This window comes from Musca vetustissima, unplaced genomic scaffold (genome assembly GCF_032173495.1).
Source record: "Musca vetustissima isolate MV318-11 ecotype Yass unplaced genomic scaffold, APGP_CSIRO_Mvet_v1 utg19679, whole genome shotgun sequence".
Taxonomy (NCBI): Eukaryota; Metazoa; Arthropoda; class Insecta; order Diptera; family Muscidae; genus Musca; species Musca vetustissima.
The window spans coordinates 39,711-57,367 of record NW_026876606.1 but is presented as its reverse complement, the minus strand read 5'-3'; positions in this window follow the sequence as shown (position 1 = coordinate 57,367).

Below are 17,657 nucleotides of genomic sequence, written 5' to 3'. Positions count from 1 at the left end.
ATTCTCCCTACCCAGTGTTATCTACTGAAATGATTAAGTATTAAGTAGGTGTTCCGTTATCTCTAGCTCCGGCCATAAGTGATTACAATCGGAGACTCCATCATCTGCCATTTATTGTGAACCTAAATCCTAAATTAGGCTTACAAGGATCAACTCATTTGATTTAAATTTAGTTTTAATCTGCTCCCGAAGCAAGAATGTCCTTTGTGTTTTTTAAAAACCCCCACCCCTTTTTTAGCATTCCCCCGACCACTCCGTTTGTTTTATCCTCTTTTTATTTAAATTAAGTATAGATTATTGCTTTTAAGTCGTACATGCGCATGTTCTTCTCCTATCCCTTTATCCTTCTTCAACTTATGAAATAATCAGCCAAACTAAGCAGGCGATGCGTGAAGAGGCATTGAATATTTGTGGGCTCAGCGCACAACCCCAAATCTGCATTATTACGTTTAAACACTTTTTCTATTTTAAATTATATTTTATTTGTATTTTGTAAATAATAATAACAACAACATGAGTTCGAAACCAACCAACCAATCAACCAAACAACAAACTAACCAACCAACACTGAATCGACGAGCAAACCTAAAATTTAGCCCTCTATTCTGGATCCGCAATGCAGCTACTGGCGCCACCATCCATTCCATTTGATTCATCCAATTTAGCCATAGATAATGAAAATAGTCGACAAATAAATTGAAATTAAAACATAAGAAAAGCGAACTTGATTTCCTACGAATCTACTGAACTGATGTTCATTTATTTTGTTTCTGGATGAGACCCACATTAAGCGGCGGACTACTTACTCTCCCCAACTTGTGGATGGGGGGAGAAGCTCTTACGAAATTGCGCATAATGAATATTATGGACAGTATGTATTCCAAATAAAAATATGAATTAATTAGATAATATTAAAGAAAATAATAAAAAAAACAAAACTGTTAAGTGTTTTATTGTTCTTTACGGTGTGTAAGTTGCGAATGACAACGGAGGAACGGAAATGTTTTATTAAGTGTAAGTATTACAATTATTATTAGTATTATTACTATAGTCGAGTACGAACATCGGTTATAACGAATTCTCTTTATAGCGAACACATTTCCTGGTCCCGGCATTTAAAGACATATTTTTCATAGAAACTTTTCATACGAACTAATAATTCGGTCCCAACTTTTAGTTTTCATTTATTTGAATTCTGTCATAACGAACTTGCTACAAATACACGAAAATTTGTGCCCTGATATATGTATTGAATCTGGCATTACACATTAGCTTAGAAACTTTATGTTGCCCTTCGGCAACATTGGACCTTAAAAATGTTTTGAAAAATAGCAAGTGGTAGTACACTTGTAGTACATATATATCGAGTATCTTCTGGAAATGTGATATAGTCAGGTAATGTAGTAGACAAGGCCTATATAAGGTCGGACAGTAAGCACAGCTGACTATTAAGTTTGCTGCCAAGTCATATTTTGAAACCTACACATCCATACAAAATTATGTTAGACGTCCATACCAAAAACATTAATATTTTGTCAACATCCAATTCAATTTTAATTTATGTCGTCTTTGTGAAACACATTTGGACTATTTCAAGATTTTAAGGGACATTTTATCTTACTTAAATTATCTTACAGAGTTATAAATTGTGTTGTGTTTTTTATTTAAAGGCGAAATAATTAGTTTTCGCCGCGGCTTACTGGCCGACCTTATATAGGCCTTGTCTACTACATTACCTAATTATATCACATTTCCAGAAGATACTCGATATATATGGGTAATTAAGTATACCCTACACAATTATGTTGTCAGGGTATTATAGCTTTGTGCAGCCCCAAAAGTTTGTAACGCCTAGACCCACCTTTAAGTATACCGATCATCATATCTCGATTAGCTGAGTCGATCTAGACATGTGTGTCCGTCCGTCCGTCTATCCATTATAATTTGTAAACACGATACAGGTCACAGTTATGGACCAATCTTCACAAAATTTTGCATGTAGAATGAGTTCTGGCCAATGAAGACCCCTATTGTTTTTGGAAAAGATCGGTTAATATTTAAGGGGATGAAATGGACCAAAAACTTTATTTTTGCCGCAATTATGGACCAAACACCGCAAAGTTTTGCATGGAGAAGGGGATCGGGCCAAAGAATAAGCATGCCTTTTTTGATAAAGATCGGTCAATATTTAGCGGGTCAAATGGACCCTAACTTTTGTATGAAAATTACAAAATTTGTATTCTATAGCGTATATATTTACCACTGAAGGACATAGACCCGAGAAGTTGATAGTATATCCAAGAGGAGTGGTTGATGTTTAAATTGATACCAATTATATTGTCGTAGGTACTCGGATGCGGGAGTTACACTTAAATATTTGCAGGTGCTTACGTATTCATATATTATTTAGTAACCTATTACCACACTGGAGGGCGGAAATATAGCGCTGATCATTTTGAAATGTTCCACGAGGTTCCAGTTATGGTCAAGGACAACGCCTAAAATGTTAGGTAATGATCAGATAATATTTTTCGGATGAAGTGGACCGAAAACTTAATTACTTGTACTTTTCGAGTCGAAAGCCGAACATCACAACACAACCCACCCAGGAAGTTAGATTTTCATGGAAGCTGTGTAGGGTATCGTATGGTCGGCCCCGTCCGACTATACTGCTCCGCTCACTGGTTTTTATATTGCTTAGCAGTGGAAGAAAAGTTGCACAAAGATTTAAAAGTTCCACATAGAGTCAGAGGGCATCAAAAAGGTTGCAAATCGCGACTTTAGTCGCACAACGGTAACCCTGTTGCTTAGTACTGTTCCATTGCATGCTTTTTGGAGTTGGGAATATTCGGTGGGTTGTGGCCATGGCTTCAATCGCCAATCATGTATACAAGTTTTATTAGCAATTATGTTATCGGTAGATGGCGTTATCTGGCATGTCATGATCATTTCGGTTATTCAAGTAACAAAAGTCAACATTTTAATACACTACAGCACACTGTTGCTAAGACATAAAAGTAAAGATACGATAATTGATACGTCGACAGATTCCAAAAGTCCTCATATTAAATCTTTTAAGCGCTTAAAAAATTAAACCGTATATTTTGAGTGTAGATCTCTGATTTTATTTACATTTTAGAAATTTTTGATAAAAGGCCTGCGAAAATAAATATCGCGGTGTTAGAAAAATGCCATTTAGAAGTAGCAAACATCAAAACGTCAAAAGCGAATTAAATTGGGAATGATCATCAGATCTAAGAGGTAAAAAGTACTAAATTGTATTACAATAGAACCGGAAGATATAGATAAATAAAGATATGTAGATAAGTCTAATAAAAAATAGAATAATGTGCAAAACTTGTTTTGAAAAATAGTACTAAAAGGTACTAAAAACTGTATTACGACGGAATGGTTGAAAGTAGAACTCGGAAATTTCCTATTCAGCTTTGTCAACGATATGCGAAATTAGTGCCTAATAGTACTAAATATTATATTACAATGGAACAGGTAGGGATAGTAGATATATAAAACTTGATATGTAGATTAAGTTATTAAAAATATATAAACTAAGTATGTAGATTCATTTATAGCAATGGAATGCTGTGCATAAATATTGTTTATGGTTTTTTGTATTGGTACTAAAATATACTAAATACTATTTTAAAATGGAACAGTAGTACCCAAATTTAACTATTACAAATACTATTCTATGTACTAATATATATTTAAAATTAGTTGGTAGCTTAGCTATTGCAAACAGAATGATGATATGCAAAAATATTTTTGGAAATTAGTACTAAATATTGTACCACTGTGAATGGTAAGAATGTGGTCCACTGTAAAAATGAGAGACCGTTTCATAGGGGCTAGTTCGAAACATGATCTCATATTTGAGGAGGTATTCTACCTTCTGACTTCAAAACTTCAAAATACTGCAAATGGGAAGGTGCCCTTAATGGGGGCTATTCCAAAACTAAGTCCCATATATTGTAGCATTCAGTTAAATCAATTTCAAATAAAATGAAAAATAAATTCAAAAAAATGTTATGCATGTCGATTGAAATATTTTCAACAAATTAATTTTCTAATGTTTCAAATTATATTTTCTAATTTAGCGATTTTGCCACTGAACACATCCTGGCATATTGGCATTTGGTGGTTTTTCTTTTTATGGTGTTCGATCTATTTACGGGATTTATGAAATAATGGAATTGTTTATACGAATGTGTTGAAAAAGGCAATGGTTCTCTTTGCCGAAGAAAATATACTGCTTTCAACATGACAATAACCTCAAAAATACAAGGAAAAGAAAAAATAATTGCATACTGTCGATTACTTATTTACATGGTATAATAAAATATGGTAACAACAAGTGTTGTGGTGATACAACAACCATGGAAATTTGTTGTTGTAAGTAATACTACTGTCAATGAACCGAATTTTCCTGTTGGGTAATTAAAAAAAATCATATTCATACTGACACGAGTATAACGTTGGAATCAAATCAGCTGGGATTATAATTGTACCATGACATATTTATAAGAACAAATTAAACAGATGTTATAATTTTTGATCAGGCAAATATTGGGTCGGGTTTAGGTTTCCATAGAATAATTTTTATTTCTAAATAAATTTTGTTTTTTAAAAGTGAATAAATTAACATTTTTTCTGAGAAAACTTTTACTATATCTTTATTTATAGAAAAGGTACTGGTCATGCAACATGCTGTGTGTTCGATATCTTGTGAGAAATGTTTTTATTCGTAGGTTTCGTCGTTAAAATGTATATATTTTTCAACAAATGTGAAAATTATTTTCAGTTTCTGTGCACACGTACAATTATGTAACATCTAACAGTAAATTAATATGGGATACGACCAATTGTAATTGCATATTTCCTATTGGTGTGCCGCTGTCCTTTTGTTCAGCAGCCGATTTATAGTAAACAAACCAATAATACGACGATAAAATACACAATACATAGACATTTATGAATGGTATGTATCCCATGTCTGTGAATGTAAGTGGACCCGAGTGACAGCAATTTATATGTTGTTCTTTGCGATAAGCTTAAATTGGCTACACGGAACATAGCATGGCATAACATGCATATACACGCAGAGACTACCATATGCGCTGACATTGATAATATTAGCAATAGGGATGGCCATCTTGAATTCTTCTGTCTTCGGTACTGCTAGTGCTAAATATACGGAATTGTTTAACCTTTGAGATCCGATGTTTTCTTGCACTTACAATTATAATAAATAGTTTATAAGATTATAATCATCATTTTCTGAAAGATGGGCTAAAAAAGAAGACACGTGTATCGGCGTTTCGAAAGTTTACATCGGGAGATAACCTAAAAAAGGGGCCCCTTTTCCAGACGTTATTGAAAAATCTGAAAACTCATTTAAAACGGGGTTAATGTGATCTGTGAACTGATCACAATATTCCACAGAAATGTGTGCAATAATGTTTTACTATAAGTCTCAGAATAGACTAAAACTCAAAACCAGCCTAAACGTCAAAAATCTCAAAAAAAAAAAAAAAAATTAAATAAAAACTAATTTTAGGGTTAAAATCGTACCACTAGTTTTAGTAGTTTTTACCCACAAGATGTCGTTTTAGAAGGATGTTATAAGGAACAAATATTCTTCTTCAATTTGTGGCATTAGTCACTGAACAAGAGAAGTCTGCATATATAATATATATACCAAGTATATAGTCATAGATTTTGAACAAAAAATTCAAAATGTTTTCGTATTTTTTTTAAAGGCATCAAAGTAACATAAAACTTAATTTTAGCTAAATTATGTCAAAGAATAAAATATTATACGTCAAATTCCTCTGCAAGTCCCAGACCAAATATATAATTATATTCAATAGAAGTCAGCAACAAAATTGTTGTTATTATAGATAAATTCAACGACATTCGAAAGAGTAAATGTCTGGCTCTGGTATAAACTAGGATTATTAACTTCGCCCAAGAATTAACAAAATGACTAAAGTTTTATTTTTTTTTGGAAAATCCCCTAGCCTGTTAGAAAATAAGGAAGATCTTGACCGATTACATGTATGCTAGTCCATACTTTTATGTAGTCAAATATTCATTGCATATTGGAATTTATTTATTGGAATTGCTGAGTTAGGCTTCCACTCGACATCCCTACCTAGCATTGCCCTTCATGTGATGTATGCTGCGGTTACAGTTACAACCAAAATTGATGCATTTATTATAATATCGGAGTAAATTCTATGAAATGGAAATTCCAGTAGTCTGGAAAGTCGATTTAATAAACAAGATGCAATTAACGGGAATTTTAAAAAAATTTTGGCATTAGGAATATATTTAACATTCTAGACCCACAATTTGATGAAATCAGCTATATAAAATAGATTAGACGCAATCAACTTAGTCGTGGTTGTACATTTACATTGTTCATGATTTAGTTAATCAGGTGGATTAAAATTTTCGATTCCACAGCATAAATGTCAAATAACTACTCAGTTCTAATTTTGTTTTCTTTCATATTTTGTTTCTCACTGTCATTGAATGCTGAGCTTTGATGATTTTATTTACGAGGTCACAGTGTTTGGCCCATGTGGAATATTAATAAATGTCCTTTTTATGTATGTGTGTGCTTCTCTTTGTCCGAGGCCGAGAGTTGGCACACCCTCCACATTATCAGACACACGCACACACACATGCGGAGTCATAAATACATTTACATTTCCATCTGCATGTAAACAACGTTAGAAACGAGAAAATAAAGCCAGTGATTTGTGTAGTCATGTTTATAGCTGACCGCACATTAGCATTTCAAATTTTGCTGGATTTTTTGCGTGAGGTTGGCCCTTTACGCCCATACACGGAGTGCTGTTCCGAGTATTAGAGGAGCTATTATTCGCATGTGTATCGGTGCACATGGACTTGTTAGGGGCGAAACTTTCGCAACAAAACTCTGTCAGTAAGACGCTGCCTGTTCGATGTCATGTTAGGCATTCTTTATAAACTGGATAATTAACAGTGATTCAATGAGTCTGTACTTTTAGAACAAATCGGTAAATATGGCTCACTAAATTCTATTGAAATATTTTGCTTTCTTAAGTAATCGCAATTGAAAATGTTGGAGAGGACCCGGAAATAAATATTTTTAAATATTTAATATTTATATTAAATATAAAGTAAGGAAAATAGGTGAATTTTTGTATGCAGTATAATTCTGCTTTTTTGTTACAATCAGTGTTACCGTTTGAAAAATATTTCCGCCCAATTTCCCCTAAAAAGTGCAGTGCAAAAATATTGTTGAATGGTATTAATTTTGTTGGTGACTTTGTGCACTTAAACATGATAAAGGGTATAACGTAATATGCTTTGTAAACTTTTTTAGAAAACCAAGATTTGTTTTAAAATAAACTATACAAACGACTCATATAAAGCGAATGACAAATACTGCGTGCTCTAAACATGGAAGACCGCAATACTTAGACTTAATATAGCATTTTCAATAAAGGCTTTCGAAATTGAATAGTTCATTTTTTGAGGTTATATTAAACGGCATATACATTAGAACTTTTTACCGTATATGCAAAGGAATTGACAATTGAAACCCATTGGGTTAACGATATCCGGTTAAATGTAAACGTACTATTACAAATGTTTATTTATTTTAAGGATTATTTATTGTTTTCAACAAATTCTAGCAATTTATGTTACATTCGGACCTTTATTTTCGATAACAACGGTGATTTTCCGAATGTTAGGTGTACTGTATAAATTGTTGCCAATTTTTTTGTTTTTTTTTTTAATACTTCCAAAGAATCGAGGGCTGATCAAAAATTATTTTCAGTGTCAATGTTTTAATTAATTCTAATAGAGTTTATACGCATTGCGTATAAAAAATATAAATTTTTGTGTTTCTAAACATTTTTCGATCAATAAAAAATGTTTTCATCCATTTTCGCCGTTTTCAATTGGCATAGATGCAAATAAAGTCCTTGTGTATTTGGGTAGTGCGGACGTCTAACATATCCTGCAAAGGTGAGAAGGTAAGTATTTTTGTACGGAGCGCAATAAATTAGGTGTGATCCTCAGACTTAATTTGCAGACGAGGGCGTTAATTTGAATTAAATTTTTACCCTAATAGACAACAGGCTCTCCGTTTAGAACCATGGTATTATAATAGAAGGTAACAGCAAGTGTTGTTGTACAACAAACTATACAACAACCACATGGAAATTTGTTGTTGTAAGTTATACTAGTGTCAACGTCATTTGAGAGAAAAATGTAAACAAACAAACAAATTATCAAATTATCAACAAATTATATTTATTTCGAAAATGAAACATTTTCGAATCCTCAAAATAAAATAAAACATGAATGAAAATCTATCAAATTTATATTTCTATCACTTGCACAGCTTTCCTATAATAGAGCCATTGCCACTTACATCAAAATTAATTATGATTCTTGTAAAAAAGAAAATAGAGAATAATTCGATATTGGAATTTTATATTCCAGAAAGAAAGTACTGTATCTCGTGAATGCAAGGATGTAGCGACGTCAAATTTTATCCATCCCTCTTTAGGACAGTTGTATTAAATCTGTACACATAAAATCGTTCCATGATCACAGAAAAAATTCGTGGCTCAAAGGGTTAAAGAGAACTCGATTCTATATTCACTTAAATCTGACATAAGGATTTTTTCACAGTCACATGGTTCTGGAACAGTGCACATTATTCATTTTGTGCATATACATTGCAAGACGTATTATATAATGAAAATGTGCCTCAATATTTTGTAACCCAAGTGTATTTGGAACATATCAAAAAAAAACCGTGTGAAAAATTTGTAGGGTTTCAGCTGTCCGAATGGAGTGCACGTCGAAAATGTAGGAAAATCCATATAAAAATTAAAACTTTGTTGATGATAAAATTTTGAAATTTAATATGGATTTGAGTAAAGTAATGTATGCAATGTAATTTCCATATTGACTAAGGGAAGTAATTCTTTGGCATTTCTCACGTCATTTACGTCACTGTTTCTGACGGACCATCTGTGGTAACTGTCAACAAAAATACAGCCATAATAAGATAATGACCTGAAGTTTTGTATTTGTACATATTTACAAATAGGTACAACACAAACATCAATGTGCTTAGAGAATAATTTTTTTAAAATATATAATTCTTGGATGTGCGGGAATACAACCAATATACAGACAATAAAATTAGACACATAAGTACTCCTTGTCAAAAAAATTGTTGTTGACATTTTTCAATGGGCGCTGCTATTCAGAAACTTGGTTATTATCAAATCTGCAGTGAAAAGAAAATCGATAGTATTTCCGAACAGCCTGTTTTAAACTCGGACGAACTTCAAATTGTGTAAGTAGTTTTGTTCCAATGTCATACATACATATCCATATTATGACATGTACATACATTTTCCATAGAGATGCTATGTTTTCGGACTGCACTCGAGTCTACGACATTACCAGAAAGATGTTACATTCCATAACTGATTGCCCCCGAGAGCACGCATATGAAAACATCAACAAATGTCTTCGAATGCAGTCCAAATCATTGTTGCGGTGCTTCAACGAAACGAACGAATGTCAGTATGCAATTATGGATTTGGTGACTGAACGTTCAAATGGCTGTGCAGCCAAACCCAATATTGCCGCCCATCATGTCCCTCGTCCTAACTATGAAAATGGGGACATTTACATAAGTTCAAATGATTCGTGTAGCTGTAATGTGACTGTACAGCAGCATCATCACAACGACGACCTACACAGCCACAAAATTGACCATTTCGAAGTGGATAAGGATGTTCACATTGGTGTTGATTTTATGTAATAATGGACTCGATAGATTCATTTGCTCACAACAACTTAATTCGTATTCGAACGAGCGAGAGATGTTCTCAGATACCATAAAATAAATCATAACGATTTTTTATGCTAATGAAATGTCTATTCCGACCTCTTCTCCTTCATTATTACTTAATGGCTATCGAGCAGGCAAACATAGCAGTGACCGCAAGGGGGCCAGTTTTGTATGTATTTGCAAGTCAAATCTGTTCGCAGAAACACACCAATACACAACACGACACCACGCCCTTCCACTCAACACTGCGTCTGGTTTTGTGTCTGATGATTCACTGTGGTTCGGCTAAGCGCCAGCCCACCACATAACAAGTGACTGAAGTGAAAAAGGACACTTTTTGTCTTCCCCATTATTATCTTTATTATTTTGTTTTGTTTTTTTTTGAGAGCGTTAGGAAAAGCAACTTTGTATAATATAAATGTAATTGTGAACGTGGAGACTATTCCTGGGCATAAAGTGTCGATATTCGCAATGCGACTACTTAAGTTACTACATAGATCCATAACTTGATCGGGCCACTGTCAGTCGTCCTGAGTTACATTTAACGGAAACAATACTTGTAATATGATATTTTATGGTGTCCTCCGATCACTGACCGCTATGTCACTCTATTGTAATACCTCCGAATAACATATTCATGAACATACCATTTTTTTGCTTGTGTCTCCATGGATATCTACGATGACAGGTCAACGAACTTTGAATGACTAGATTTAGCGTTGAACATATTTATTTCGAGTCGTTTGCAAGAAAATTAACGATAGTCCATGTCGGAACATGTTCCGCTTATACGCAAATTTAATATATTCACATACAAGTGTGATGTTTCTTATTGACATGGAACTCTTTATTAAATAAGTTTCATAACGAATTTTGACGCTAATGGAAGCATTCGGCATGTCAGGCAAAGTTAATTCTTTCACGAAGAATGATCTGCCCGAAGTCAGAGAGGTTATTTCCTCGTACCAGAACAAATAAAACATGTCTGCAAAAGTAATATGTTACGCAAATAATACATTATTTGTTGTTATAAGGCTTTCTTGAAACATTTCGTGCGGAGACAAAGCCAAGAACATTACAAAAATAACTCGCTCTCACACAGACAGAATTCCTATTATGGCTGGAACAATAGAATGACGAACTTTCGGTTGCATTCTGGCTCGTAAGCGCCAAATGTTACCTCAGATGTTGTTATCGTTGTACACATTTTGTGAACTTTCGTTGCGCATTAATTTTCATTACTTGTTCTTTTGTGCATTTGTGTGCACAGCTTGTAGCGAAATGTTCCGCTAGAACATCCGCTACATAGCTCAAACATGCTCACATCCGGTGGCGAATTAACTTCCGGTGCATATGTGCGACTGTAGGAGAGTAGTTGGAAGTTTGTAATTACAGCAAGCCCAGTCGCCCTGCACTGTGTGGTAAAACTAGTTTCCTGCGAGTGGAAAGAGGTCTGCATGCATTGAACCAAATGAAATGGAAGAAGAAAAACTTATTTTTATGAAGCGGCTAAGAAAAACACAAACTCGTTTTTATGTAGTTCTAACGTCGCCTTCACAAGTCGTACAACTGTGTAAGTCTTCCTCCTCTGCCACACAGAAAGCATTCAGTGTGGAGCGTTTCCGTGGTGCCATTTCCTTCACATCAAATGATAAATGATTGTGGCAGACTCCTCTCTATTCTTTTTGGGATTCATGAAAACTGGGTCACAACACGGATGATGGCTGATGTAGCAACAAACCACTAAACTTTTGCTTTTAGTACACTATTATTATAACACACTCGCATATATTCACAGTCGTTTATGTGTGTATCAGATATTTGTATGTATAGCATCGGAATATGTTACAGTGGTTAAAAGTGGCATGGAGGTTATTCTGCGAGATGGTCGGGGTCATTAACAATTCGTGTTCGTGAATTGGCCTATATAGGTATGTTCAAAGATTGAATGGATTGGATATTTCATTTTCTCGATTTGATTGTTTGACCCCTCCATATTTCATCTAGGTTCGGTAAAAATATTACGATGTATTATTGTACTGTGATTGTAGTTAAAAAATATGAATGAACACACAAACTACGTGGAAATTCAGTTACTAAATTGGATTTGCATAAAAGTGTGTGCACTTTGTTGAAATTAAATCAAATTAAAATTTGCTAAATAGACATTTAATGTGACCAATGAATTTAGACTCTCTGATTTATTTTGCAATGATAATATAATCTCCCGTTTTATTACTTTTCGTATGTTCAGTTCAAATTTCACATACCATTCCATAGTGCCTACAAGATATTATATATTATCCTTAGCCTACCGTAAATGGGGCGGGTCGTGTATACGGGGATTTTTCCTTATACTGAAAGTGTACCCAAAACAACAATAGCTGGCATTTAAATGGTCGGGTTTGTCTGCCAGGAGATTTTAAAAACCACCCATGAAAATGCCTAAATTCTGATTTTTATGGAAAAGTTATTAATATAAAATCTATAAAAAGGGGTTTGTGCCGAACTTTTGTATTAGCCACTAAATTATTCAATAGTTAATCAATGAACAATTTATAATACATACTTAAATTTTTTTGCAAAATTCCTTGTGTGAAGATATGGTTCTGTTTTTTGTTGCTGTAATATATTTGAAATTCAATTTCAATTTCTTAAATTATTTTCATGAATGGGAACCTAGCCACAAGGCCAAGATCGGTTCCAGGAACCACTCTACATCTACAACTGGTTCCACAAAAGAAGTATGGCAACACTTGTTAAAACGTTGTTTTGTAAATTGAGAATTGACTAAAATTTCCAAAACTTTAAAATAAAATTGCAATATTAAGATCTTAACTCATTTGGGGACATCGTCCTTTAAATTATTTGATTATATTGTTGTATCTATACTCTCCTAGTTCATGCTACAACTTCACTTTACTTCAAAATTGTCAGATATTAATTAAATATTAAAGTTTAAAAATAACATTTAAGATGTGGAAGTACAAAATCTCTGGCGTTATCTGGGTTAAAAAATCAATATTTGATTTATTTATAAACTTTTTTGCCCATAATTTACTACGACAGGAATAAACGAGTATTTGACAATTAATGACTAAAATTTATTTTATAAATTATTATAAATGTGGATTTAGCGCGACCAATCCACTTTGAAATTATATTCTTGAAAAAAAAACAATTTCTATGACTTATTAAATTATTTTATATTTTCTATAGGCAGTTAGATAATTACTAAATTTAAATATACAACAATTATATGTATTGCTCAAATATTTTATATCATTTCTGAAAATATGTATATATTTTGATTTTTGTGTCATTGTTGAATTTTGCAAATCTAGTGGAACATTTTGCGGTTGCATTCGTATGAAAAACGTCTACCAAATACGTTGAATCTTAGATAACGCTCCAAAACGTGTACATCAAATAAAATACATTTTTGAATCAAATCATGAACTTTACACTTCCTAACAATGGACACATTCCGAGAAAATGTAATATTCGAAACGTTTGTGTTTGTAATTTTTATATCCACTGTATGTAGCAATAGTTTAAGGCCATGTAACAAATGTGGTCAATCATTGATTTACGACACAATTTATATGTACGTAGTATACATACACACACACACACACACACACACACAAAGATATAACTTTGTAGAACAATAAACCACTTTATGACCAAAGTGTAATATTTAATGTATGTCCTGCAGCAGACGACGCTACAAAAGACTATTTAGGGAACTATTTAAGGACCATAGGCAATATAAATCTCTCTTCAGACTTAATTCACTTCCAAACTAGGGAGGCAATATTGTGTAAAGGTCCTTTTTCAAATGGCGAGAGTAAGCATAGACGAAATATTGTCAAAAATGCCAATTCATTGATAAAAAGATTGTTCGATAAGAAAGTACATTTTTGCGAAACTATTTATTGAATATATATTACTTAATAAAATTATGCAAAAGTTTTAACAAAATAACCCTAGCACCAATAACACCAGAAAACATTGAAATAAAAGAAATGCAAAAGTTAGTTTTTTAAACTTTTTTATTAGTTCTTTTATAAGTTTCACATTAATAAAATTACGTTTACCAAAAGCATTGCACAATGTTTGAACAAAAACCAACTAGATAGCTAATAATATAATGAATGAAGATCAATTCAACGACATCGGTTATAGCAGCAGTAAAAAAGAAGCATTATTCAAATTCAAATGCGCAATGTGAAGCACCGTTGACGAATGGTCATGGTATGGGTTGGCTTTAACTCTTTAACTTTAATAATGGAAGACGTCTATAGAGAGATTTGAACACATATCCTGTAAACAAAGTCCCGACCTCAATCCGAATGAATATGAATAATTTGAAAAAAAAAAAACACAAATACCGATCTCAATCCGATGATAATATGTGGTCAATCGTGAAAAAACGCTTGGAACAGTACCTATCAGCCTCTACCAATTTAGAAATTTGGCAGCATACTGAGGTAAATGGAAGAATATTCAAAATGAAATTGTACTGAAATTGGTTAATAGCGCCAAACTGTACAAATGGCACCTACAAAAACACAAAACTTCGTTGTAAGCATGGTACAATAATACAAGGTAGGGCAGCTTGAGGTGAATAACAAAAAAGCAACTATGCACGTGTGGCCTCTTCTGCCAAAAATAAAATAAATATACGCAACAAGTGTTTCTGTTTATTTGACATTTTTTCAACACAAAACTAAAAACGCGAAAAATGAATGAAAGGTTATAATTTCTTCCCAAAATCCAGTAGGGGATACCATAAAATGTTTGTTTCATCCATAACAATGTAATCACTTACAGACGAACGTGTTAAAATTTTATTTTCATTTCAATTAAACTTGAATATATTTCAATATATTTTGAATTTATTTCACATTGTATTCAAAACAATACACACACATACACAAAATATGTATTTTGATTTGATGGAACAAGCCACCTTGGGAAAAAATTGTAATCAGTTGGTAGCTGTGCCCTACCTTGTAATAATTATACCATGTTTATAAGTACTAAACATATTCGAATTCTGCATTTTTTTTTTCAAACATGCAAAAGTGACTGCATTGGAGTTGGTATTGTTTTCTTTATTTTCCTCTTAGACATTGAAGAACCACTTCAGGAGTATGCGTGTATTCATTCAACCAACCAAAATTATGTGTTGCAAACACTAATAGATTGTTGCTCCATTGGCTCCACTGGAATTTCCGCAATACCAACCTTACCACACATATGGAAACCAATGCACACCATATGCGAAAAAAAAATATTAGCCGCTTCGTCAGCCCTTAAATATAAACCATTCATATAACAATTGCTCAAATCTGCTAAGTAGATGGATTTACCATTACTCGCATTTTTACACTCCCATCCGAAATGATGTTCTAATATTGGCAGTCAGTTCCTCTTCACACTGTTGTTTGTCACATACGGAAATGTCGTCAATTGTTGACATATCCTACATTCCATGGATGTAACGCCACATCGTTTAGCTTTGATTTATTGCGGTTAAACAAATTAAACTCTCAAATGCGGACAGACGGAATGACCGACCATTCACGCATCATGTTGGCAATAAGGAATTTGATATGGATGGCAGACATCATTTTTCCAATTGTGCAGTTTTTCTTGGCAAAATATTTGAATGAAACTGTAGACACATGTGTGAATATGTACGCATGCACTTGTTTACAGAAATAGTGTTTTTATTCTGAATCAACAAAATAAATTGTTATAAAATCATAACATGAATAAATTCAATCAAATTCAATCAGATACAGTAGACCACGGGTATAAGAACATCCAAAAATCGAGAAATTTGTTCTTATAAGCGGATTTTTCTTATATGAATTATTTTTATATAATAAACTGTTTTCTTATATAGGTGAAACATTTTCCAATGTCCGTGTTTTTCTTACATAAGATGTCCTTATATGCGTGGTCTGCTGTATTAGATACAGAATGGCCGTGCCTGATTGTCATCTGCTAAAAAAGGATGCTTTCTCAATGTTTCGTACATCGTAATTAATGTATTTTAATTGTATCGCATTCATAAAAGAACTATAAAAGTGTTTCTAACGCAATTATGTAACCTTCGATGACAACTTTACAGTCGCTTCTGTTGTTGGCATGACTTGTCCTGCACTCTTTCTTTTTTGTGTGAAACAGAGTGCTGCAATGTTGAGAGTGGTTACAGTGAAACGCCGTCTGTTCGGGTCAGACTTACTACATAAGACCCATTAATCGCATCTTATTTCAGATATTGGGGAACGATACGAAGGGTTGACGAAATGGGTTACAACCAGGGATGGTCCGTGTAACGAATATTTAGGTTTTCGACTGTCAAAAAGGTGTAAACGTCGTAGTAAACGTCATTCATTTGAATATTATTACCGTCTACAGTTATTTTCACTTTTATTTTAAAAGGACGTTGGTGTTAAATGTGTTAAGACCATGGATGACCTGTGCGACGATTTTTTTGGGTTTCGTACGTAAAAAGGGTGAAAACGTCGAAAACGTCATATAGCTGTATAAAATGTCATTTATTTCAATACTATCACCATCTACAGTTATTTTCACGAATTTATATTAATAAAAGAGCAAAGTGATTGACTGAACCTAGAATCTTGAAATTTTGGGGAGGATCAGTCGTAGCCTATTTGAGGTTGAGTTTTTGGAAATTCGTACTAGAACGGCACGAATTGTACTAAAAAAGTAATAAATATGGTAACATTTGTATTGGCGAACTAGTGCAGTTATAACTCTTAAAGCAGGGAAGGGGTTTCTTTTTTTTGAAATTTGAACTATAAGTATACAAAAAGTGCTAAGATGTACATAATTTTGTGTTAGGGTTTACTTATACGAATAGTTCTAAGCTGTAAAAATTTTGCTACAATTTTGGAGCTGAAATTTGAAATTAACATTACCGTCAGTATGTAGTTTTGGAAATCTGTACTTATATGTACGAAAAGTACTATATGGTACATTTTCATTTTGGGTGAACCGATAGATCTGAAACATTGAAAAAAGATTTCGTAGATTTTGTAGAATTAAGGTGTGTGGGTAGTTTTGGAAATTCGTACTGATGTATACTAAATGGTACTAAATTCGGTACAATTCGAATTTTTGATGAACAGAGAGAGCTAGAATCCTGAAATTTGGAGTTAAAATCACTTTTTATTGTAGGATTGGCATATGGATGCTATTTTGGAAAAACGTACTGAACTAATTGATACTAAATTTGTTACAATTTGGATTTAGGTGAACCGATAGAGTTGGAATATTAGAATTGAGTTCAGATTACTGTTGGAGTGTAGAATTGACGTATGCAGGTAGTTTTGGAAACTTGTACTTATGTGTACTAAGTGGTACTAAATTTGGTTCATTTTGGATTTAGATTAAACTGATAGAGCTGGGATCCTGAAGTTGGGAGATACGATTTTTTAGGATCTTATGTTGTAGGTAGTAATGGAAATGATACTAAATCTGATACATTTAGAATTTACGTGAATCGATGGAGCTGGAATCTTGAAATTAGGAAGATCACTGTTTATACCAATGTGTACTAAATATAGTACAATTTAAATTTTGGGTGAACCGATAGGACTGTAATCCTGAAATTGGGAAATAATATTTCTATTAGTTGATATGGTAGTAATTGAAATTCATTAATGTGCACTAAATTTGCATTTAGGTGAATCGCTATGGCTGGAATCCTAAAATTTGGAAA